At 45.3% G+C, this 25886-nt stretch overlaps 1 protein-coding gene across 4 annotated transcripts in view; it reads right to left on the reverse strand.

Annotated features, from left to right (window-relative positions):
• The window catches only part of LOC120949411 (protein ECT2), an 81431-nt gene that overhangs the window by 39320 nt on the left and 16225 nt on the right, over nucleotides 1-25886 (reverse strand). The gene's annotated exons all lie outside the window — the stretch shown is intronic.

Raw genomic sequence — 25886 nt, forward strand, 5'->3', positions numbered from 1 at the left:
AGTTCTTAAATTAGTAAACCTAGCTGGCAGACTCATTGAAAAAGGAATCGAAGCAAATTCTTTTGTAGGTAGAGCCAATAAGGTGTTAAAACAACTAACAGGTCACAGCATGCCCAACATAGCTACAAGCTGTTCGACTAGACCTTGGTACGATAAAATCCCTACAATCGACTGGACATTGCAAAGACTAAGCAAACACGAACAACAAATAGTACAAAACTATCAAATGCTCATCGCCAACAAATATAAAATATATAATAAAATTTATACTGATGGCTCGGTCTACAACAGTTCTGCGGGCTGTGGCATAACATCGCCAAATGCTCGCTGTAGTATTAAGCTTCCGAAAAATACATCAATATTCTCAGCGGAGGCTATTGCTATTATGATAGCAACTGAAGAAGCGACCGTAAATGACAGACCTAACGTTATATTCACAGATAGCGCTAGTGTTCTGAAAGCATTAGAGAAAGGATCCATACGAAACCCATACATACAACCTATCGAATCATTATCAAAAGACATGTCAATCGAATTCTGTTGGATACCAGGACATAAAGGCATCGCAGGAAATGAAGGACCGTCTTGCGAATGAAGGTAGAATCACCAAAGATCATGTAGGGTGAACTATCTCTAGAAGTGATGCATCCTTGTGGTGGAAAGTATTAATAAACCAGAGCTGGCAAAACATATGGAACAAATCACCCATTACCAACCTTAAAAAATTAAAACAAACCACGGCACCTTGGAACGATCCACTAGATCACAGCGATCAAAGAGTGGTAGCAAGATTGAGAATTGGACACACCCGACTTACGCATACGTACAAACTTAAAAAGGAATCACCGTTAATCTGCCCATTTTGTGGATGTGATACAACGGTGGAACACATTTTAATGGATTGTTTTGGATATTCCGCAGAAAGGAAAAGAAACAGAGTTGGAGAGCATTTGGACATTGTACTTTCCAACAATTACAATTAAATTGAACAACTTTTGATTTTTTTAAGGACACTAATCTCTACAAACAAGTGTAGGAAATATGGATAAAAATATTTATAAAAACATAATTTAAATGAAAAAAGCATTAGAATTAACAAACATTTTAACCTTTCACCATTACCATTTTTCTCCATTATTTTTTTTTTCTTCTTAAACTTTTAATTCATTTTTTTTATCTCAAATAGTATTAGTAGTTTCTGAATTGTAAATTACGAGAGGCGAATGCTAAAAAGCCTCGTAAAAAAACAACAACAACCTTAAAAATTAACAATGGTAATGCTAAACATACACAACAATAATAACAACATAAGTGTCCTTCCTTCCTCCGGCAACTTAAGGGTTTGAGAATGAAGCGAATGAAATTTCATTTAAAAGCATATTAATTTTCATCACATGACCAACACACCGTCTCTCTCAGGGCGCAACATACACAACATATTCCTTGCTAGATATGGTCACTCCATTAACACACATCGTGTGATGTTGCATACAACGTTCCTGCTGGCGATCTTCCCTCCACGACAACTCCATCGCCCGACAACATTCCCTTGATAGTAGTAGTATCAAGTTAGCAAAACGAAGCGACGAAGCGAAGGAAAAGAACCTCACCCCCCCCCACCCCCCCCCCCCCCCCCCCCCGGTTACAATTTCCGAAGCATCGGAATATTACACTTGCTGCTCGAATGCTTGACCAGCCGCCTCTAAACCATGGCTTCTTCTGCTCGTTCGACAAGACAGCATAGTGTCCCATTAACACACTTCACACACTGCCTGCACCGCTAGCCACACAGATGTCATCTCCATTTTCCTGTTGTCCCTCTACTCTCCACCAACATTGACAATGTGGTCACCGAAGCAAGGCAACATGGTGCGGGAGAGGCTTCAAAAAGACCAATACTTGTACGATGGTGTTGTAGTACAAGCGTCTATTCCCTGCTAGGGGGGAGGGGTGTGGAAACCATACGTATACGAACCAATGGGACCGAACTTCCCATATATCAACCGTTCTTTAGGCCATCATAATCATCAACTCTTAATGCACCCGCCCAGACAGCAAAAGCGACAAGATGCCGGGCGCGGAAAGGAGCTTGCGTAACGGTGCAATGGCACTTCTGGTCCACGGTAACAGTAGCGGCGCTCGGCCTGTGGTGCCCAGTAAAGTGTAAAGTGCGCATTGTGAAAAGGGTGGAGGAAGTGCATCGAACCCATTGGCTGGCAAGCACAAACAGCTACAGCAAACTGCAACAGAAGAGGTTATCTTTTCTTCACGTCTTGGGCGTCAAACAGGGCGACGGCTCCACATCCGGTGGTGAGGGAAAACCGTGGAAAAGAAGTGAGCCGCATCAAGGAGTCGGCAGGAGATCAGTCTGAAGTGGGAGGTGGGAAGGTGGGTAGTAGTGCGGCAGCGTCGGATGCGTCTCGAATGGGAAAGTTTCTGTGCACACACGTACGTGCTGAAAACGAATCTCAAGTGGAAGATTACTTCCGCAATGTTCTTTTTGTGCTGACAGCGGGAGAGTGGGGTGGTGTGCGTGATCAGATTTTATGAAAACGAAGCAAGCAAGTCATGCTCTTTGTGGCATTGTTTTCAGATTGGTTTAAAGCGAGCATTGAAAGGTTTAAAAACAATCGATAAACTTCAGCGTCCATTAAGCTGCACTAAAACAAACCCCCTTTAATGTGATAAGGCATGCGTTTATACAAGCGAAATAGATACTTCAGAAAAGGCCTGTCTTATATATCATATGACGCACGAGCAAAGCGCGGCCATCAGAAAGCTCCAATATATCTCAAAAAGTAAACATTTACTTTGAAAATTGAATGTACACACAGTGGACCAAATGGCTCGCCGACCATTTTTAGGTACCAAATTGATTGCAACTTCCCACAGCCCAATGAACCCACAGCAAACCAGAACCATCTTGAATGGCCTTTTTATCCTTTATGAGACCCTGCGCCTGAACCATTATTATTATCATCTGCCGGCTCGCGCTGTGATAAATTTAGCTCAAAGACGCGATTGCTTATCATGTGCTCTCGCTGGTGGTTATAACGAGATTTTCCATTCCATAAAGACCCACAACATTCACGCATTGACATTAGAGCCTGGCAGCCCTAACAAGGGCATAGCATGGTAGTATAGCTGCTCAGACACTGTTTAAATCTTTCGTTTTTTGGCCCGTCGTGATACCAAGATACTGCGCCACTGCTCTCACAGGACGGTGGCAAATGCACAAAAGAAGCTCCAAATTGTTAGGCAAGCGGTCTCATAACTTCTGCCCTTGCGGCTGCCCTCACACTCACCCACCAGTGCGAGCACTTTTGTGGTACAAATCCCCGAAAAAGGTTACAACAGACATGAACGAGTGCACATGTGGGTCTGCCCCTAGCAAGACAACAAGGGGCAAAAGGCTGTTCAACCACACATAACAATACCACAGCAACGAGGCATGAGGGTGAATTGAACCCATACTGTGGTGGTGGGCGACCATTTTCCAATGGGTTACACCACGCGATAGGCGAAGAGACTCTCCTACACCAAGATTGAAGGAAGGACGACCCTCGCTTTCTGCACGACTATCATCCACATTTCTTTTATTACATATCGAATATGGAAAATATACATTCATCGATAACCATTAATGATGGTTGGCAGCAAAAGGCTCCAACACAATCTAATCCCCCCCCCCCCCCCACCCGCCCAGCGGAGAGCGTTTTATCCTTTCGATCGATCAACAGCAAATAAAAGGACACCGTTTTACATCCGTTTTGAGACTTGGCCTTTTTTCTGCACTTTCTCCCGGACCACGGTGTCACAAAAGAAGCTCGTGGGAGAGATTATCGGCAACAGCACAGCCACCATGCCATGCCGTCGTCAAAGGAAGAAAGCATTTAGAACCGTCGCTTACCAAAACACACCATGCAAGATAGACAGCAGACATGCAAGCCGCCCAATGGCAGATGGGCAGCCAGTTTATGGCCAAAGATACAGTGTGCAAATGACAAGCTATTGAGCGAGGGTGTGTGTGAGAGACACAGAGAGAGAGAGAGAGAAAGAGACAGGGTAGTAGCTAGTACAAAAGCTCGGTTGACAATATAACCGGGCTGTTGCTGCCAGGCCAGGCAGGCATGCAAACAATTTTACCAGTCAAATATTGCTTCCCTCCCCGGACGCCGACCCATCCAAAGGGACAAAAAAGAAACAAGAAGGGGATGATGATTTTGGCAACAAATTCCAAGTTGGCATTTTGTGAAAATGTGCAATTTGGATTTGGGGAACGGGAACCTTTCACTCCTCGGGTCCTGGGAGCTGCGGTAAATAATACTAAACCGAGTGCTGCTGCACGCGACGTTAACGCGAAGAAAAGAAAAAAAAGCACGCACACAAACACACACACACAGAAATTCCACTCCATTTCAACACACATCCGGGTAGATGGTGTGTCCCCCCTTTTTTCACATGAAAGTGAGGATAAAAAAATTGACCCTTGGTGCTGGACAAACATGCTGTGCGCGGTAAAGATGCTTCCCCCTTCTTCCTTCTTGAGCGACAGCAATATTGGTAAAACGGAGGCGGCCATGATGGAGAGAGGCAGTACGGGAGAAGCAGCGGCGGCTCCGATAAGCGGGCTGACCAATACACAAAATAAGAACTGGCGAGAACTGACTGGTTGTGGGCAATCCTTTTCCCTCCCATCCGCGCCAACACGTAACCTGTCACTGCGAGGAGCTTGAAACGTGTTACCACTTTGTAGCAGTAGCGGTGGCGGCAAGTGTCTAGTAAAACGGAGCAGACAATAAATACAATAACCAACATATATACTCACACACACACACACACACACATACACGAACAAACATAAAATGACCGTTGTCAGGATGGGTAAAAGACAAACTGGGCAGATTCTTACTGGTGCTTCTTGTTCGCACAACGCGGAAGAGCATATGGTGCGGGATGATATGGTTCTGTTTGCACTAGCTGGACAAGAAGACTATTCTCTTATTCTTAACACACATTTTGTTTGCTATCTTTCGTCTGCCACAGAAGCTAGAGTAACAGCTGGTGGGGCAGTAAAAACAAAACTACACAGAGCGCACCCACAACAATTGTTCATCAAATAAAGGCGCACAATAGAAAGTGACAATGAGCAGCAACAAAGCAGAATGAATTGTAGATAATGAACAAGCCATATGGTATATTAGAAACCAAGAATCTAATTGGAAAGGAACAGAGATCCTTGTTATCAACTGTATTGAGGTAATTCCACTTTGCAGAACATGCGTTTGGCTGCAAATTGGAGTCCTTACGTCTTTAAAACAATCTACTTATGATTCGATGATCGATGATTCTTTTAATTTTGTTTTAAATCAACTTTATGCACCTTTTTCGGCATTTCTGTCATGGGAGATGTTCTAGACAAACTTGTTCTTCACTAGAATTGTACTAGTGTCCATTCAAAATCGCACGTTTGTCTCCAGAGATGTCAAAGCCGGAGACGACCTGTGCAATGCGTTTAAGATCAGGCATTTCTAATCATCTTGTTGACCTTGTCTTGCGCATTCCGCGTGCATTACACAAACAGGGCTTGTATTGTATCACTTTTTGTAGACAACTGATCATCTTGCGAGTTTGAGAAATACGTAGACAAAACTTGGAAATGAAATTCTAGCCGATACTCGAAGACTTCGGATGACTCCAGCTCCGACTCTGGATGACGCCAACTCTAGACGACTCCGACTCCGGATGACTCTGACTCCGAAAAACTCTGACTACGGACCACTCCAACTCTGAATAAGGGGCCCTTCACAATTCTAGTCAGTTTTTTTTTTGTATGGAGTTTGACAGTTGGAGGCTGAAATCATGTAAACACTCCATACACAACCACACACAAAACTAGCCTGCAATTTTCAGTCTAGATTATTTTAGCCTCAAAGCTAGAATTAGATTCGAATGCGTGCTCGAAAAATGGCAAAACAAGGTGATGTTTACATTTATCCCAAGGTGCATTAAAAAGATCTGCTGATGGAATCCAGAATCAAAGTGTATGTATTCCAGGTGGTCTCGTAGCATGTTTTTAATAACCAAATTTGAATATCACTTTTTGACAGAATGGGTAAAAACTTTCGCCCGAACAACCTTTCTGGAGGCTTGACAAATACACAAAACACTCTTAAAATCTTTAGATTTTCCGATCATCATTCAGAAACAGAAGCGATAAAAATCAGCCTTCTCAATTCATACACCTTGGGATAAGCCCACCTGTATATTATACGCACTTAAATAGCTGTTCGAAAACTGCTACACAATGCAAACAGCTGACACAGGCTGAAATTTCAGCCTACGAACTTAAAACGGAAAGGGCCCCTAACTCAGACCTCGGGTAGAGCCGTCGCCAAAGTCGAAATCAAGCTAACAATATCCGGAGTGAATTCGGAACGGTGGATGCGCTCCGGAGAGTCATACCTAGGACATATCAGTCAAGCTAGGACACATCAATCTTGATGCCAAATCATGATAATACTATAGGATTATAGACTATTATCAGGATAACTACATGTGGCATCTATGCCAACTCGTTTATATATATCCTAGCTAGCACTGTCCATGAACGCCTTGATCCCTATTCCTACACCTTTCCTAGGTTGCTAGTTTATGTCCCGATACAGCTGTACTAGTAGATTCGTTTCGTTTGAAATCTTGTCATGAATGGGTTGGAAATAGCAATAGCCAGATTCAAACAAAAAGAAACCCTCCTCATCTTTATCACCCTTTAATAGTTTTCGTGTATCACAAAACTGCACAACCCTATACACGTACGAAACATCCTAACAGTTCATAAAAATAATAACCGCAGTTCATAAGGAGTGCCTCGCTGCTGTATCAATTAATTACTAATGCGCAAAGAAAGCTAACCCCAAAGTACTACCCAAGTCAAAAATATCGTATTAAACCTTTCCCATCTTACAATCGACCGCACACAGATGGCGATAAGCACCTTTTCTCACAATGCACACCCTACCACTAACACACTCCCACCACCACCACCAGCCACGTTCTACTGCAGAAATGAGCAACTAATTTTGCTCCCTTATCTCGATACGAATGTACATTCCCCATTCCTTCCTACAGCTCGCCTCCTGCCTCAAGGGAAAGCTGAGGTTAAAGTTGACCGCGCTCCAGACCTCTCGTTCGGTGTCTCAAAGCACCAGAACACCAATTATCACCCACCAAACCCTGCCCGACCGAACCCACCACCCAATGCAAACTACTATAACGGATGCAACAGCCGTACAACGGATCGAAAACGAAACGAAACAGCTAGCACCCGAACGCGCCAAACGACGTGAGCCATATAATGCTAAAACTCGCCCTTTTTGCAGCCAAATACCCACAAGAAACAATACCCAAAAGCTCTATTAGCTGCAACTCCTTATAGACGGGCGCTTAGTGGTCAAGAGAATAGACCCCATTCTCCCCCGTAGCTCCGGAAGCTAGGGCAAGAAAGCGAACCAAGCAACAGCACAACACACATGCACATGTTAAAAACCTCCCCGCTCGACCCGGAAAGCTTTAGCCCGCTTTAGCATCTTTATTTATTATTTATTGCTTTAATTACTACCAAATCATCGAGAGTGGGAGCAGGAAGGGAGAACGTTTGGAGCAAGAGCACACACACACACGCTTCGGGATGATATTGAACGGTCCCGGTGGTGCAAAGCACGAAAACGCTTTCGTGAGCGGCCAGAGTGTTTAGTCAAATTGAGCTATCAATAGTTTAACCGGACTGGTGGAGGCGCTGGCTAATGGGCGAGAACGATAGCCGAGGGAAAAAGGAGTGGTGGTCGTGCCGTAACAAAACATTCTTCTTTACTGCTTTACAAGCAATTTAACACACGACAGGTGGTAGCTGCACTTTGCATACCTTCGTACCTTCAAACATACTTAACATTAAATGCCCTTAAGTTCGCCGAAAAAGACCTCCCCAGCGTGCCGAATTTAAAATGACCGATTACACTTCCACCACACAATAAATAATTCATTTCCTATCGTACCGATACGGTGGCGGCCAGACGGGGAATGCAGCTCGGTTTGCAACCACCTCCGAGCAATGCATTGCAACCAGCATAACCAGAGCCAATACTTGACACGGCTACGGAGTAGTGCCAGGGCGCGCGAAAAGTCATCGAAAAACTTTACCTGCGCCACCAGCACGAACAGAACACGCCCCAACCGCACCCCACGGACGTAAAGTACTTTACACTTCAAAAGAGAATCCCCTTAACGACACGGGAGAGAACGGGTGACGACAGGATTACAACAAATCCTGCTGCTGCCGTCGCTGCCACCACCGGCGTTTCCTCCAAAGCAGCACACACCTTTTTTCGTGCCAAACTGGGTAGTAGGAAAAGACTTGTGTGACCTGCAGCTAGGTTGCTTTCATTTTATGCACTTTCTCTCCCTCACACACCCGCGATCCCCGCGATCGAGTGATACACCGGGGAAAGGTGGCAAAAGGATCGGTGTGCAAAAGTGTGTCAAAAAGATTGTACCATGCGCCTGTTCGCTGTGCTGGTGGAGGTTCGTCTTATACATTTTGTTCTACTATTTTTCATTCACTTCTCGGGCGTTTTCCTCATGCATTATTAAAGCTCTCGCGCTGCTAGAGGTATCGATTCGAACGTTTCCCACCCACCGTGTTGCATACTGCTTCTTCCGCTTCTTCGATTCTCGGAGGCGAAAGGGTTCTTTTTTTTTTGTTTGCTGAGTGGTACGCGAAGAAACCCCTGCAATTTATTCAATGGACTTTAGCGCACACTTTTGGCTAACACGCTCCTTCTTTCCCTCACACGATGTACTGTTCTTGTTCATTCTTTTTTGTCCTTGTGCTAGTCGAATATTGTATCCGAGATCCCTAAAATCCTTTACTACACACTTATCGTCACGTTCGTACTTCACCTTACCGAAAGCAAGCGTAAAGGTGTGTCTGTAAAGCAAAAAAGGTGCTCTCGCTCGGAAAAGTCAAGGAAAAAGTGCACGTAAGCGTAATGGTGGCAGCAAGGACACACACACACACACTCAAACCCGAATGACCTTTACAGTTTCTCCAGAAACGGCTGGGGAGCTGTACTACACCGGACCGAGTTCTTTAGGGTCGTGAGGGAGTGGTGTCCCCGAGGCAAGGTGATGATTATTTCTCAGGATACAACGGATGCTCTCTCCGTCGAGCTACTGCTGATGATGTAGAAACTCGCCATGTCGTGGTGTGGCGGCAGCCCACATTTAAGTTTGCTTTATCTGGAACCATTCTCAAACCGGGCTTTATCTTGAAACTTACCTAAAATGAGAAGAATAAGATAGAGAAATATTTAAAAAAAAATGCAATTCATGTCCATAGTTACGACACATTAATCGCAATCGCTCAATCAGTTGCTACAAGTTTAATGTGGCGTTGGTTGGAAAAGCAGAACTGGTACAATATAAAACATTTACGATACACAATCGAAGCAAAAAGGATCGGAAACTAAACCTCACAACCACCCGACAACGACCCTCGAAAGATATTTATACAAAAAAAGAGAATGAAATGGGAATCCTTCAACCGGCGAAAGATGACGACGACGATGATGATGATGGACGGGAATGAGAGCAGAAGACATTCCTGCCTAAATAATGAGACCACAGGAATGATCCCCGTCCCGTGGGGGGTACACCGAAAACGTTCCACCGCACAACTGTGCAGAGAGCATATGCAAATATGCAAGAGAATACGGAGGCTCGATCCGTCTAGAGTTTGGTGTCCCTTTTTGCTTATATATATATACCCGGCTCTACCCTCGGTTGGGTCTTTCCCCCGGAACAGTCCGGGGGAATGATCCCACCAATCGCTCTTGGTAAAAGTCCAAACCTTGACAAGCGCATTCCACAGAAGTCTTTTGCGTGCTTTCTTTCTGAGGATTGTTTGTTTTTTTTTATATACATATATCCTGCACTGGAATCACCGCATACATTTGTGTCCTCCTAACTTTGCTTAACTTTTTGTGGCACATTCAGACAGGTACAACATTCCCTCCGCAGTTTCCCAATATAGGTATGCGCGCCAGGATGATACCAGGTACTTCTTCTCTCTTTCGGCAAGAAGCTCATCTCAGCCCCTATGAGCCCCTCGCCGCCTTGCACGATATTATCCCGGGAGAAATTTATCTCGTCCCATAAAGCACAAGCTGCTGCTGCTGCTGCACCGTCGGAATGCATGAGGAAGGGAGGCAGCAGAGGTTTACCCTCATTACCTGGGCCCGACACACGAATGCAAATCGTAGGGAAGCCGGATTTTATCGTTCCGTTTAGCAGCAAACAGTGACAGTGAGTTTCGCCGTCGAGCGATGGTTTTGCACAAAATTGAAAACCGTTACCGAAGACGCTTCTGTGTATTCTGCTGATGTGCCCTCCTCGTCGTGGGACACATTGTTACGAAGTTTTGAGCTGGCTGAAAGATTCCGGTCCGGGAATGGCTTTTTTTTCCTACGCAATTGTATCCGAATTATGCGGGCGAGAGGAAAAAGTTAAGCGAAACATAGCACTTAAGTTATTCTTGTGTGGGTTCTTGGTTTTTCTTTTGGTGCGACGTCCGACAAGCATTATCGATTAGAGTTGAGCTGCAGAAATCGTTCCAGGAGGGAGTATGGTGGATATTATTACATGGTTGTTCGATTTTACGAATCGTCAAGAGCGGGACAAGCTTAGAGTGAGAATAGATTTATAAGGGCAAGTTCAAAGAAGTCAGGCAATCATCAAGTCTAGATTATTGGAATTTAGGCATAAAGTGACGGAGGCTTATATGACCCAAAACGTTGCCTTGAGCAATTCCAGGTTAGAAGATGAAGCAGGCAGAAAGAGATCATACAATTTAAGCCATGACCTACAATAGAGACCGGCAAACGTTGACGCCAAAAGAGCCAAAATATATAAAAATGCCACACGTAAAGAGGTTCTACAACGGTTGTACTCTATGTATATTCTTATTAGGCAAAATGAGTTGCCATGTAACAGCCGGTCCCGTGGTGCAGTCGTCAAGTCGTACGAATTATAACGACACACTTGCCATGGGTTCAAGCCCCGTTATGGATCGTACACCCCCGTACCCGTTGGATTCCTACTATTCTGTTATGAGTAATCCAGGATAGCTATGCGTATTTAGTAATTACCAGCAAAGGACTTAAACCCGCACCGGATTGTTGCGCCGGCTAAGAAGAATAAGAAGTTACCATCTTAAGGACATCATAAGCCAGCATATATGCCACATGCGGTGGGTTCATTCAAGATCACTACTTTTTGCTGTCCACTTAGATAGATTTAGATGAAGAAGATCTCAAATCGAATGTCTCTAAAGTTCGCTAAATATCCTAAAATCTATTGCTCCAAGGTACGATGCCTTGAGCACAGCACGATTATTAGAATCATTCAACCTGTTACATCTTTGTTTTAATACTTCTTGAATACTAACTCAGATCCTACTTGTTTATAAATGTCTGGTATTGTGAAATTTCGTTTCCCAGAGAGAAATCTCTGTTTCATTGATAGAACAGCGATAAAATGTACCTTTGAAAGTCTCAAAGAATACAATATGGCAAAGAAAAACGTCAACAAATTAACTGAAAAACTAAAAAGGACCTGCATTCCAACCGAGACACTACACACACACACACTTCGCCTATTGCACACCTCATGGTGATGGGGATGAAATTAAGGCAAAAAAGAGAGGGAATTCCCATCATACCGGGCGGCACGAAATTTGCCACGGGGAATAAATGTGGCTCGCCAGCTGGGCTATAGGTCCGTGGTTCTTCCTTTCCCCGCTCCAGCCAACGGCAACGACGGCAGTCGACATGTCACGCGATAAAAGGTGCCGCCGGTGGAGTACGTGGGGAGAGGATGTCCCCACTCAGCATACATCCCACACGACCACTAGCTGAACAGTATTCAAAGGAAAGAGGAGCCCGGGAATGTTAACTAGCGATTTTCAAACCCCCTCCTACCCTACCCCCAGAATTGGGAGACGCAGTTGGTGGTGGATCAAAAGTGATGAATTATCTCTCCCGGCGGTCGGAGGAGTAGTGCTTGATGACAACGCCCGTGGCTGCCCATTGTTCACGCCGGTGCTTCCGGTACTGGGGGCCGGGCCGCTGTGTCCCGGGCGACGGAAGTACCGAACAGAACAGTTCGGCTCTCAGCGGGAACTCTCTCGCCTTTCGGTCCAGCGAGCTTCAGCCAAACTCTGTTGACATCGATGGACCTCGTCCTCCCCCGCCTAACGGTCGTGCCGTGATGCAAGCACTGAAAAGCCAGAAGGAAGTTGTCCTACCAGCACTCTATCGCGTTCGGTATGGGGCACAACACACGCGTTGGTCCACCCTCTTTTCACGGCCATGGCACACACAGAGAGGCAAAAAAGCTCTATCTCTTCCCACAATTGCACACCTCACACAATGCCTGATGTGGCTAGCATGTGTGTGTGTGTGTGACTCACTAACGAGGCACTCTGATGACCGCCCACCGTGCGACACACACACACCCAGGACGGACCGCAGCACAGGGTGTGTATGCGATGACTTCTCGAGTCTCCAACACTGTCGACATGTTTTTCGGGTCCGAAGCACTTCCTTCCTGTGCAGGAAAAAGAGCATTTTTTATCATCCTACCCGCTCCGCTCGGACCAGGAAAGCTTTTGTCTTTTCGCGCCCCTGCTCGGTCGCGGTGATGCATTCCGAAGGCTTAGGGGGGGAGTCGTCGCACCAGAGAAATTGCAGCTGCACACACATCAACATCAACGGTCTGTCCCTCTCGCGGCGTAGGAAATTCCTCCCACCGGGTACAACACACAAGCGAGCACGCTAATGAACCTTCGAGCGCACACCGCCAACACCTCCCCGAGCAGAGAACATCCGGCGCGCCACGGATTTGTGGGCAAACGCCAGTGGCCGCAAGATGACGAAGGCTTACAAACACAAATTTGCACGTAAACGTGTCGTAAAGGAGTGCCGAGGTGTATGCATGGGGGGGGGGAAGGGGAGTGGATGCAAATTTTGATCGGAACAAGGCTGATACGCGCCAGGGAAAACCTGAGCCTGGATAGGAACAAATTTGTGCAGTTTCACACGGTTGGTGTTCGTCAAAAGCCCGGGTTCGTCCACACGCGAAGGCGCAACATTCTTCGGGACAAAAACGGGCCATAGAGAGCTCTTGTGCTGTGTGACCTTTCACTCCTTGTGTGTACTTATCAGTGTAGTGTTAAATTTAAGACTACACAAGATCATCACCTCCGAACCTCAAACTAGTGGTGCGCCTAGTAGCGCGCGATGACACCTGCGAAGATCCAGGGAACTAGTAGTCGGAAGTTGCGCTGGAAAAAAACAACATGGAGCTTTGCCGAGCGCCTGGAGCAGTGCGAGCGTTTGCTAAGCCCATTTGTCGTGTGGTGCATGTAGAAAATGGCAGAATCGTTTTGCACGGTACAGGCGCAAAACATGCTCACTGCAACCTCATATCCTATTCGTATTCCACATCCTCAAGGGCACACACACTCAGGGTTGAGTTGCACTTAGGACTTTGCGGGGAACTTCGGTATGTAAGGGACGAACTCGGCCAGGAGCTTTTTAGTAACACAGAGGGATAAAAAAGAAGTAGACAAAACTATACAAATGCAGACCGGGCCTCTTCAAGGCCACTATTTGCTTTCAGTAGCAGAAGGCAGCGGCCATCATCTCAGCAGAACCTATCCCGCATTGTACGTACGGAAAAAAGCTCTGCCACCAGAAAAAAGCATTACGCCGTCTCGGCTCACATGGTCCACCTCGCGCTTCCGGGAGGGCAGCGGCAGCTTTCGCGACACAGATTATGGTTGTCTCACATAATTATGGTGATTGCAGCCCTCCCAACCCAATGCAAACACAACACTGTGTTCTCGTGCCATTTCCTATGCAGCGTATCAGAGAATTTCCAACGACTAACGAAAGCACGTGTATGCGGGCATTTCGCCTAGTGGTTGGATTGGATTGCAAATTATAACACGCTGCTCACTTCGCAGTGTTCTAACAGCTGTCACACGCTACCAAATGAAGTGCTGCGCTTGCAGAGGAGCGTACCGGGAGAGTTGGTGTGTTTTACATGGCCAATTTTATGAGGAACAATTCTACATGATGGGAAACAGTTCAACAAGGAAGGGAGAGCATACATTTTTGAAACACTCCAATATCTCGGAAATCACATGAGCTCACTAGAATACTGATTCAATTACATCTACACCAGCAAGGACAGCAGTTTTAATTATTATGTTCTGAGATTTTACCACAATGCACCATCTCCTCATCGCACCGTTACCCCGATATTTCGTGCCAATATGCAATTTTGCAAAAAAAAAAAAAACAGCGGAAAAACTTTATCATCAAGCAGGCAGAAAAACGAACTTAGCCCAAGACTCAGCCAAGACACATTCCACCCACCATTCATCCGACCATTCTTCCTTCGTACTCCTGTCTGTTGTACTTATTTTCACTTTTTAAACAGCCAACAACATGCATGCCCATGCAGTGGCACCCAAAAATAGGTACACACCACACTGAAACACACCACCAATAGCAGCAGGCAAAACGACTTCAGCGCTCATCGACAGTACAATCCAAGCAACAACAAAAACAAGTGCACACCCATTTCTCTGCACACAATCCTTCGCGTAACGTGAAATTGGTGAAAAAGTTTAACCACACACATGTGGCACACATCATCATCATCGTCATCATCAGCGGTGCCGTTGTCGTGCATGTCGCAGAGCTCGTATCATCACTTTGCGGCAAGGCCAACGTTCGCAAACGACGATGAAGCCGTCCAGCGGTTTTTTGGTGTGCTGTGTTGTGTGCCTCATCACTTGAAGTTCGCCTGACACCGGCACTGCTCTAGCGGTACAGTTGTGGCAGGAAAGCTGAGCATACACATGCAAAGAAACCGGACGGACGCAGGCAGACGGAGTGACACTTGATTAACCAAGAGCCGAAAAATTGATGTGTTAATCAATGTCGTTCGGTAGTGAAGAAGAGGTTGGCCTCAGAAGAAATGTGTACATGTAAAAATGAAAACATTTTGAATAAAATGCACGAAAAAGCATCCAAATGGAATAAAACCCTCGAAAACGTCATGTTAGTGTGGAGTTTATCATTCATTGACGAACCTGTACAACGTTTAACACTAACTTCGCGGCACGCTCTAATAGAGCAGTTGGCAAGCGATCTGCTTCACACCTAACAAGCGTCGGAACAAGCCTCGAAAACACCCAGAAAAATATGCTTCAAGAAAAATGATTAAAATCTCATTTAAATTCATTGAACTGCCAGAACTTGTAATGTCTATCATTCAAAATTAAATTTCCTGGACTTTTTTACAATACTTTCAAAATTCTTTCAATTATCCCTTTTCACATATCCTTCACCTACACACACTGTAAAGGCACATACTACCGCCTTCTCTCTGTGTGTGTGGTGTGGTGTACGACCCTGTCGCGAGTCCAACGAGAGATTGCCTTCTCCCGTTTTTTTTTAAATTGCACCAGTTTCATGAACGTCCACCGACCCGTAGAGTGTTGTACCATGCCAGAGAAATTCGATTTGAGGCAAAACGCAACCTTTTTGCTCTTCCCCATACTCCTCACAGTCGTGACACACAAAAAAAAGAAAGCACCGGTTGGTCGGTTACGTATTTGCTGCTAGTTTACTTCAAAAAGCCAAACTGCACCAACCAAACATTCGCCGACCAAACCAACCAACCAACCGACCGAAGAACAGGAGAAAAAATCGAAATAGAACACGACGGGATGCACACCAGCAATGCTTTGGGTGTAATGGATGGCAAATAGGCAACGATCCGAGGAACGCTCGCTTATGCAATTTTCTACCAGCGCCATCATCCTGCAGCTGCATTCGTCGTGCCACTGCACTACACCTTACCAAAGAGAGCAACGACATGGTTAACAACAGTTCAGCAGAAGAGCATAAACTATTGATCAACGAAATTCAGTTACCCACCCAACACGCCAGCCCCGGAATTCACCCAACATCTGACGACCACCATCATATCTCGTTACTGTGTAATGGAGCATTTTGTATGTGTGTGTGCGCGATTCCACCATTCAACCAACTTCTTAACCTTGGACTTCATATTAGAGCGGCGGCAAACGCGAGGAAGCCAATCCGAACCGTACACAGCACCGGGAGAGATCATTGCATCGTTTGTCCGGGACTTTGCCCCTTCCGTCCTCTCACTTTCATATGGGAAGAGACCGGGTGGTGGGTGAATTGAAGCGGTACACACCACATACAGCACACCCGCGTTCACCCCGTGGCGGTTGTGTAATACGGTGTACAGCACCACCACCACGACCGACAACAACTGCGGTCCAATTTAATCGTGCAAAGAAAACGAAAAAAAAAATTAAAGCGGATCCAACAGAAGTTTGACAGCGCCACACACGCCAACAATGCCGAGCGCTACACGATGGACGGCAAAACGATGCACGTGAGTGGCATCTGTTAATCCCGACACCAATCTGAGCAACAACAAAAATGGCTACTTTATAGAGGAATTGGGCGACAAGATTTGTTGAAAAATGTTCAACTTTTGTGGTTCCATTTCCATTTCCAATAACTTTCCCGCTCTACTCCATGAATAAGGCAAGCGAACATCAAACTTCCGAGGGGCATAGCAATTGGAGCATTGAGAGCAGGTTAGGAAGTACACCGAGCGGTGGCCCCCAGTGGCACAAAACACGGCCAGTTCTTGCTGTCCAATTTCATACTGTTGATACATACTTTTCATCCTCTCTCCTCCTCTTCTATAGCCGTCTCCAATGAAAAGCCCCAAAAAGACCGAAACCCCACCAGAAAGGCCGCCCGTGTCTTTTGGCGTCGTCGTCGTGCATATTACTCATGGGAGGATGAGCTCGCGTCACCTTGACGCCACATTCAGCGACTCGGCGGTGGTAGTGATGGTATGCCGCGGTCCCCATGTGGCCCCGAAGCCAATGTACGGAAGACACAAACGCCGCTCGATGACGAGCAGCTGGCTCAGGTCGAACAGTTGACGAGTGTATGATGGGTTTTTTTTGTGTGTGTGTGGGGATATTATGAGGGGCATGAGGGACCAAAGTCAAAACCGCCTGTACGGCTGCACCCGCGGCGGCATTGACGCAATTTCACCACACACAAAAAAAAACAATCCACTTAAGTTTGAAGGAACACCCGCCGCTGTTGGCCGCACCACACGCGTGATGAGATGTTCATGTTCACTTTTTTATTCCCCAGTGTGTGTTCGGTGCGTACTGCCAACGTGTTGGCCAATGGAGATTTCAACCATTTCTAGCCCTGTTTGGCGGAAGATGACAAGATTTGTACATTCTTTTTCTGGAGGGCAATAGCAGAGAGCAAAGCGTTCCCCAAAGAATACAAAAAAAGGGCAAAGATGTTGGGAGGTTTTCCAATATTTAGGTTTGTAGGTTTAGGGCTTTTTCGTTTTAAGTTCGATGGCTGCAATTTCAGCCTGTCTGCTGTTTGCATTGTGTAGCAGTTTTCGAGCAGCTATCTAAGTGCGTATAATATGCAGGTGGGCTTATCCCAAGGTGTATGAAATTATGAAGGCTGATTTTTATCGCTTCTGCTTCTGAATGGAGATTTTAAGAGTCTTTTGTGTATTCGACAAGCCTCCAGAAAGCTTGTTTGAACAAAAAAAAATCACCCATCCTGTCAAAAAGTGATATTCAAATTTGGTTATAAAAACATGCTATGAAACCACCTGGACTACATACACTTTGATTCTAGATTCCACCACCTGATCGCTTTAATGCACCTTGGGGTAAATGTAAACAACATCGTGTTTTGCCATTTTTTCGAGCAGGTACTAGAATCTAATTATAGTGTAGCATATCTGCTATAGAGAAGACCATAGACCATAGAGCCATAGACACATTGTAACACACCTTGGAAAGCCAAGCTACACCATGGTAACACATTCAGTAAATCAGATCATACCATACACACAACATAATGAACAGTTTATACATTATAACCCAAAGCAGGAACAGTATATGCATTAAACCCGAAACAGGGACTTAGTGACAAAAACCATCGTTCTTGTCAACAAAAGACAAACGTAACTAGCTGAGTGAAAACAATAACTTTCCAACATACAACCCGGAACCAAATGTGCGAAACCCTTAACTTCATTTGAGTATAAATAACACCAACTCCGACCATGGCAGTCAGATTCGTTCGGACTGTCAGGATAGGATTATGCCCATCCAACATCTACCGACTTCTCATTTAAAGAGTTTAGTTATGTCCCCCTACCCAAGGTAAGGCCTCTAAACTCCAACGTTTCCAATAAGGGAAACCTCCTAAAGGTTTCTATGATCGCCTGGACGATCAAGTGTCAAAAAGTCCGCTTCGAACAAAGTGTTATTCCACCTCGACTCATGTCAGTAAAAACTGACCTACCGCGACGGTACTCGAGGTACAGTTGTACGATCATCGCATTACATGGCGACCGTGACTATCTCCAAACTCATTACATGGTGACCGTATTCAAAAATCGAACTCATTACACTAGCTTTGAGGGTAGAATAATCTAGACTGAAAATTGCAGGTTTTTTGTGTGGTTGTGTATGGAGTGTTGCCTACATGATTTCAGCCTCCAACTGTCAAACTCCACACAAAAAGCTGACTAGAATCGTGAAGGGCCCCATTGTCGTTTATTATTGTAAAGCCACTAAAACCGCTTCACTATGTCAACGAAGGTAATCAAAAACAGCACTCAATGAAATGAAATTTCCCATGCACCCCCAGACACTTAAAAACAATAATTAAAATATATGTTACACACCTCATAAAACGTTCCCAGTACCACGTGTTGTTGGTGTCTACTACCTTTGACTGAAATAAAATCAAATTCCAATCGATTGGCAATGGGGGAGGAGGGAGAAACAGATAAAAAAGAACCCCGAAACAACAAGCATCATCCAATTGCCATTTTTGCATCACACACTTGACCACAGTGTGACATGGTCGATAATACAAACAATAAATATCGCTTAATGCACTTACCGCCCATCATTCATCGGCAGCCACCATCGTGTCTCTGTTCTGGAGGGACCATCCCGGGAGCTTCCCCGCAAGGGAAAAGCACGGACACTTTAATACCCTTATCACAACTCATTAATCCGATACGTAAACACACACGCACACCGCGGGGGAAAGGGTGTGAGACCCGGCTACTGCTGTTCACACAGCGGGCGATATTATACATTTAATTAACCATTTTTAGTGGCGCTGTATCATTAACTGCAGTATATACATATATAAAAATCAAGTAAATTCCCAGTTCCAATCAACCAAGGGCGGTTTCCATTGTCAGTCGAAGGGAGGACGGGATTTAATAATTGTTTTACAACAATACACACGAAAGTGTGGTGTGGATTTAATTGTACGACAGCAGACAGACAGCGAGTGTAATTGAGGGGTGTAAAAATTGGGAATGATAGCTTTCATTTTGAGGCACCATATACGCGACACCTGCAGTAACTCTTTCACTTCATAAAACATAACTTAACGCCGCAGGAAAAAGTAATATACACCCTAGAAAAAGGTATACAATCTAGCATCGAACGCATCAAACCATCACGCGTGAATGAAATTACTCATCCCCGTCATCGGCTGCGGCATCGTTGGTGGACTTTTGTGATCGAAGATAACCTCTCGGAGCTGAAAGGTACAAGCAGCAGCAGCAGCAGCCACCGGCAATGGCCTCGGCAAGTGATTAGAACAGTGTTGTCTGCGTACTGTGTGCACTTTTAGCGTACGATTCTCGTCTGCCTTTTGGAATCTTCCCCCCAAAATAAGGGATTCTCGCCCGTGAAGCTTTCCAACCTGTCCCCGCTTTACTGATTGAGACAGAGTGGGGAGTGTGTGTCACTACTTTGCTCTTCAAAAAGCAATTATTTTTGCCCTCGCCGGTTTATCTCCCAAATTCGCTTGCCGCGCCACCTTGTCCGGGTGTATCGGCGGCCACAAAACAGGATCAACCACCTACCAGCATCATCCTCTGGCGAAGAAAGGCAGCACCGATGCTTGAGGGGGAGGTCATCGTCAGTCGTTCGAACGCGTACGATTGAATGTCCCCCGGTGAGGGATGCACAAGAACAAACGCTCTCGCCACCGACAATAATGCAATCAGGGCAGACGGTGGAGAGCTTCCAGCTTCAAGCGAACCAAGAGGAGCCACATTAGACTACTTATGTGTCAACAACATGTGTCTAACCAAATGTAGATGTAGATGTATATGTGTGTGTGCGTTTAATTTCGAGCAATCATTTCTCATCCTCGCAAAACATCCCAGCGTCAAACCACATTCACTTGCACCTTTTCCAGCATAATTGCCCCATTCGGTGTTGATTTAATGCGCTTCTCCGTTAAAAGGACTTGGGCGGCGCATCGCCGCCAGACCTTTCACGCACTGGCAAACGCACATCTTCTTGGTGTACTGCTGACAGAGAGAGAGAGGTTGGTGCAAGGTTCAAAAAGCGAACATTCAATTTACTCCGAATTTACACCGGCGAAAGGGCACCGAAGTAATTAATGCACACTCGTTGACTTTTAACGATAGTGGTGGTGGTACGTACACTCCTTTTCGAGAGGAATTGCACAGAAGCAGCCGTCGTTGTCCTCGTCCTTTGAGAAGGTGCGGTACCGGTTGAAGCACCTGATGTGTTGGGTGTATACCCATCACACTTCGAATTAATAACTCACCCTAGAGGAGGATTTGAAGAGTTCAGCAAGGGTTGAGCTCCTCTCTGGCCACGCCAGGAGTAGTGTCAGATACCTTAGACACTTCAATAGAGCTTAGACACAGAGCATACACAGCCAGCGCGCGCATCACAGGTTGGAGGCGGATGTGGTGTTTCTTTATTTCATCTTCATGCTGTACACCGAAACACCATCATCATATACACCACTGCACTGCTCATTGGGGTTAGCCACAAGTCCAAAATGATGCGTGTTTCTCTCTGTGTGTCTGTGGTACAGCCAAACATACGTAAATCAAACCCGGAAGATAGCCGACCCATCATTCACCTCACACAGCAGCAGTCAAGGCTGGCGCAGGCTGGTGTGAAGCGAATGGAAGGCATCAACAGTAACAACAAGAACAAAAAAGACTCTAAATCTTCACTCCCAATATAGACCACTCATCATCATCATCACCCATCGGGGTTGGCTGCGACGGTACATACTTCCACCACTTGCTAACGTTGTTGTGCAAACGGAACGGGGGTTCTATATCGACTCGGTGGTGTGTTGCTTGGCTAATGGTTGTCTTTCAAGCCGGCGGGGTCGACAGAACGGTTACGAACGACTTTCGCACACTGATCAAACGGAACCGGGGTCGAGCGGCATCATCATGCATTGCAGAGCAATATGCATCCGCCGACAGGAGTGCATCGGAAAGTATGTGTGTTTCCTCTGCTTTTTTGTTGTTTCTGGTTATTAATACCACACCCACAGGCAAACACACACACACACACACACACACACATACACACACAGATGGTCATAAGGAGCAGTTAGTTCATAAAGCATTCGTTGTAGACATCGTTGTATCATCTTGCCGAAAGGTTCGTTTGTTGCTAGTAGGTGTAAAGAGAGGGAAGACGACCACACAGCAGCACAACGCAATTTTGCCACAATCCACCGTTTGCTAACTCAGTTGGAAGTTAGTGGCATTAAGAAGTTCCATGGCCTAGCACAGCTTGCACCATAAACCACCGTGAAGCGCCGCCGGACGGTAAATGATTGGCGTGTACTCTCGCCATCATCATGCGCTGTTGCTTGTTGTTTTCATTGGGCTCGACGCTGTTTTGTGCGAGAGTTGGACAAGCTTCGTCCAGTTAGTTACTTCTTTGACTAGCCGTGAAGCTGTAGATAACTTTTGTGGTAATATGGCAGTGCATTCAGCGAAGCGGAGGGGGATGAAAACTTGTGGGCAGTGTTGTCTGGTAGTTAGATCTAACGGGGTGATGGGATAAAGTTTAAACTCAGAATTACCTTTTCAAGTAATTCCAATAAAATTTAAGGCATTTTTGGGACTAAATATGCACATCGGTGTATGTGGAGCATCTAACCACCGGTACACCTTGGGGAACAAAATCCATGATATTATAAAAAAACGAAAATAATGAAGAAATTATTAATACACTTGTTAACTCCTTCTACGTTCAATAGAGCACTCTCGTAATAATCATATTTTTCTTGCTCCCCGCTACCAGTCAATGATAATGTTGGGTAGAACAAAGGGATAGAAAAACAACTTTTGTTGAGGTTAAATTACATGATTAATGGCTATCCGGGGGATTATAAATTCTCACAACTCTTTCTCATGCTACGGTTGGTACTAAAGTGTTGTGGCGTTACACTCACCATAAGACTCAATACATGCAGTAATCATAAGAGCGCCGTCGTATGTCCTACATTTTTTTGCAGTTATCACAACAGGACACAGGCAGCAAGAAGTCTTTTTTTAAGCCCACGATAGGGTTTAAAAGTAAAAGTGAAAAACAATTGATTGTTATTTGAAAACGGGGTAGCAAACAAACCACAGCACAGCAACAATAAATAAGGACACAAAACCTCATCCAACAGAAAAGTGGTGTATCCCACCCCTTTATATCTAGCGCCCTCCCCCCCCGAGCAGTATCGAAAACAAAAGAGGAGCATCCCGTATCCAAAAACACGTGTCCATGGAGAACGGATAAGCCAAGCTAGAAACAAAGACAGTACCACAAAAAAATAAAGTTTAAGTTAAAGTAGGCGCTGCTGCGGTAAAAGGCACCATGGAGTCTGCCATCTGTCTATTGCCTATGCCTATGCTGTGTGTTTCGTGCACTTTTTGTATGTTGCTTTACAAGAGCTTACAGGAATTTTTATTAACAAAGTTCGTCCATTCCGATCGTTCCTCGCATGACTAGTACCGACGAGAGAGTAGAGAGATATTTTTTCTAGTTTTAGTTCATAAATACCATGTTTACCGACAGAATTACCCGAACGCGGATGGAGTTACTTTAGCAGCTACACTATTGCCGCGGGCATTATTAAGCATCAAAACGGTTCAGTAGGGATATTTTATGCAACAAAACAAACATAATTAAGCCTTAAAGTAGTTTATCAAATTTCGGGTGAGGCTTTAAAACTGGAAGGATTCAAGTAGCGAGAAAAAATGTCGAAAAATTCCCCAGAGAAATTGAAAAAAACGCAGCATTAGCAATGCAACAAAAGCTCAAAAAGTAATTCTGCAGGATTTATGGGAAGGTATTTTAAAACTGTTCTTTAAAAACTCTCAAAATCTTATGGTATGCGCTCTCCCACTCTATCTCTTTCTCTTTTTCTGGGGTATATTGGTATTGTGGTTACCTCACAATCCTATCTATCCTTGCACCGAAATTACTCTTGCAATTGCACAAAAACCTTTAAAAAAATCAAATTTAAATTGCAACCAATTTAACCGATTTCCCACAACTTTCCCACACAATGTTGTGGAAACCTTTAACTACCCACGACCACCACGGAGGATTAATTCATTAATGCTGAAACCTTCGATATTCGATACCACAGTTGCAATGCCATGCATTATGCAGTTGGCAGCCTGGTTAAGGTAGGGTTGGAAACTGGAGTGTTTCGTTACTAGATATCGAAGACCCACGTCAGTGGTAGTCAGATGCTTTAATGTTACAAATCCAGAACATCGTGTGAGGCAAAATTTAATGGGAAAAACGATATTATGCGAAACATTTATGGATGTAACACTTTCTTCTTGTCAAAGAACTTAACGGTTACGGAAGTCCTTTCGTTTTTCAATTTCCAATTTCATTCTGAAAGGTATCAACATTTCACCTGAACTGACACTGTCACAAGATCTAGTCGTGTATCACTTCAAAATTAATTCTGGAATAATACAAGCTGCTTCATTGCATGCTTAGAACATTAATAAGTTTGAGGAAGCTTTGATGGATGATAAACAAGAGGAACTAATTCTCGACAACCTAATCTAGGCTCTAATGGACAAACTTAAGTCCTACCATGCCATTGTACAAAAATATTCATACAATCTTCATTTTAGAACCACTCCAATAGCATGGCGACCACTGGGGCTAGCGAATGAGTGCAAACTGGCCAACAATCGATGTAACCAAATCCAGCGCCCATGCCTGCAATAAAAAAGAGCGTGTGGCAGACATAATTTCCAGGCGCGTTATCCGGAAACAGGAAGCAGCACAACGGACGGCCTCTGCCCGAGCTCCGAGTGGAGAATAATGTCGAGCTGCACACCCTGCGTTCGAAGGAGCACAAAAAAAAGACACCCAGAGTAACGGGCGATGGTTTCAGTTTGCCACCGTTTGGCCACCAACCAGCAGCCCACGCGCTTAACGCAACGTTGGGTTTTTAAAATCTGGGACAATCAAACGATGCACAACCCTTGGATGGGGACAGCAGAGCAAAAAAAAAGAATGCACTCCCGCATTCACAGGACATGGATAACACTTTTCACGTCAGTTGCAGTACCCCACACAACTCGCGGGGACCCCAGTAGTGCCAACAACTCCGCAGAGTTGTCTATGAACAAAAAAGCAAGCTCTCGAAAGCCACCAACTCCACCAAGCGCGCGACGGTAATTGGAGAGGAGCAACTACTAACGGCACCAAACTCCGGAAGTGCCACCGTTGAACGGAAGTAGCACACAGACTTTCAGCTTTGCTTCCCTTCCCCCCGGAACCTTCCTGAAAGCTCTAATTCTCCCACCCACGAGCGTCCCGCTTCACTTCTCTCTTTCGCTGTTTCCACACCTATTGTTTGTTTCGTGAAGGCGGACACAGTGCGCCGTCCGCTTTTCTGTGTTTTTTGCTCCACCTCAGTTGAAAGTTGGCCAATTTTCAGCAAATCCCGCAGCTGGGGATTTAAAATAGTTAGTCAACTGTAATGGGTCCACCGAGGCACCGATTGCAACATGTACCGCACAAACACACGCGCACACACTCAAAAGGCCTAACTCGGGAGAAGAGTGAAAATACAGTTGTGTCGCATAACGCACTCGGGGAAACACACGCATAGCCGCTCCACAGAAAGCCAATCGTCCGTGTTGGGCACTGTCGGGGCCGTGATCGGTTCCAAATGCACTCTGTTGTCCTCCACCAAACAACCAACCAACCAACCGACGCAGGGGGATTTGCATTTCCAGTTGAATTCAATGATCCATACACCGCAGAGACAACCGGGCCTTCAAGGTACACACAGTAGTGCACAGGACACACACAGGATGTGGACCAGATTTTGGAACGTCACTTGCACACCCCACGGTGGAAGGTGATGGTGGTCTCGAAGCATCGAGCAACATTTAGACCGTGCTCGTGTAACCAAATGGGTTCCTCTCTTCCACTCCTCTTTGCGGAAAGTGTAAATTGTACACCAGATAAGTGATGTACCTTTTTGTTCCAGTGAGCTACAGACACACGCAAATACTATTGTGGTTCACCGCAACTGTCAGTTTATGTTGGGGAAGATTTACACCGGGCAACGATTGGTTGTTGGTTGCACATAGTGCGTTCATTAATTATGTTCATTAACAGTGCAACTTAATTTTCTAGTCCGTAACTCCTCAACAGAAGATGAAAATACTAACACTTTTCTGTGAGTTGAAACGAGAAAGAAAGAGTGGATATAGAGATATGAAGAATTGCTGTGCGAAACAAGTCCATCACTCACACAACAGAACCACTCTTTTTGGAAACAACTCAACCACTCTTTGTG

Source organism: Anopheles coluzzii, chromosome 2, assembly GCF_943734685.1.
Source record: "Anopheles coluzzii chromosome 2, AcolN3, whole genome shotgun sequence".
Lineage (NCBI taxonomy): Eukaryota > Metazoa > Arthropoda > Insecta > Diptera > Culicidae > Anopheles > Anopheles coluzzii.